This window comes from Trachymyrmex cornetzi, unplaced genomic scaffold, assembly GCF_001594075.2.
Source record: "Trachymyrmex cornetzi isolate Tcor2-1 unplaced genomic scaffold, Tcor1.1 scaffold85, whole genome shotgun sequence".
Taxonomy (NCBI): Eukaryota; Metazoa; Arthropoda; class Insecta; order Hymenoptera; family Formicidae; genus Trachymyrmex; species Trachymyrmex cornetzi.
In genome coordinates, this window is record NW_017300191.1 from 65,679 (window position 1) to 67,452 (window position 1,774).

A 1,774-nucleotide genomic window follows, 5' to 3' on the forward strand; every position below is an offset into this window, starting at 1 on the left:
TAGAAAAATACTACAAAATTTATTCGTTGGATATACCTAATGTTTATTCTATTGAAATAAATCCTTATTTAAATACAACAAAATAAACTTTTATTCCTAGCAAATAAACCATCTATTTTATCTTTTACAATTAATTGAGATGTGCTTCGTATAAATATATATTTCGTCATCACAGCCAAATTTTTTTACATTTAGTAAATATTGAAGAAAATATCACATGTAACATTTGCTTGCTCAATATTTCGCTTTTTTTCTCACAATGTAGATTCCCAGTTTCTATATATATCAATAATTATGATTAAATCATAAAATTAATTACGAAAATAATAAAAGTAGGATTAAAATTGCACGAGTATAATTATAATAAATGCTTGTTATTTAATGAAGGCCGAATATGAATTCAGATTTCCGTAAATATTTGTAAGAATCTACGTTATAAAGATCGAACATGTTTTCAAAGCAAAGAAACATTTATTTCTATATAAAGAATATGTAAAACTAAAACTCGAGCGATCACGTTTAACATAACAAAGCGTTTCAATAACTTTATTTACTTTATTCCAACGCTAATTTATACGTTTGAATAAAAGATAATTTTTTACAACAATCTTTAAAAATTGAGGACAGATTTTTATTGATGTGACTATGAATTCATTATTACTGCGATACTTCCACCAAAGGAGAATCCAGGTCGCTCAAAAAAGCCGTTATTAAAAATGAATATCGGCGATTCTCATATAGACGTCGAATATAACGCATTTTATTCGCATTTTGTTTTGTTGCGTGTGATAGAATCCAGTTAAAGGTAGAAAGAAAGAGAACGCATTATATTAATGGCATGGGAAAAAATTCTTTAGCACGGTATGCACGTGTCGGTCCGGACGTTGAATTCATATAGGCGGTGGAATGCCAGAGATTCTAGAGAATGAGTACTACAGTGAGGAATGCTAGAGAACGAGTACTACAGTGGAAAAGAGGAACACAACGGAGAGGTAGGGGAATCATCCGCTAAATGAATCGTGCACTTCCTAGGTGCCTTAAGCACGAGCCGACTTGTACTCGAGCCGGAGCACGAGCGTGGCACCGAATGCTCATCGTCGAGAGAAGTGAGGCCCAGTGACCGACATTCCCCTCACTCTTGATCCTTCCACCGATTCTCCGCCCGGATCTCACGGTGACCTGAGCATTGCGAGCAGCCGGAACCGGCGGGCTCACCGCCCTGAATTTCCGCTTGATACAATCGTTCGAGTACGACACGCATAAAATGTATCCGATACGTAAAGGAGCAAAAATATAATCGAAAGCATTGCACGTAGACAGTAAATTAATGATAACGTAACAGTGTAAAACAGTGAAACTGTAACATGATGGAGGATAAATATAATATAATAAATAAATATAGTATAATATAATATCTGCTGTTTTACAATACTATGAAATATAAAATATATTTAATAATATTGTAAAATAATAGGTATGTAAAATTATACAGAGAATATGTGTAAAAATTATATGATTTATAGTGGAAATAAAATTATCCGTTTTTACAAAAAATAATGTACTTTTATCTGTAATAGTATAAACATATTTTTATAGAAAACGGAAAATTATAAATAATAATAGTATATTTTATAATAGTATATTAATTTTTATGTGTGTGTGTGTAAATGTATAAATTTTTGTAATATTTTATGATATGATAATATCGCGCATACATATTATATTTATATTTTTACGGCCGTATATATCGATGACAAAACTTAAAAAAAACGAT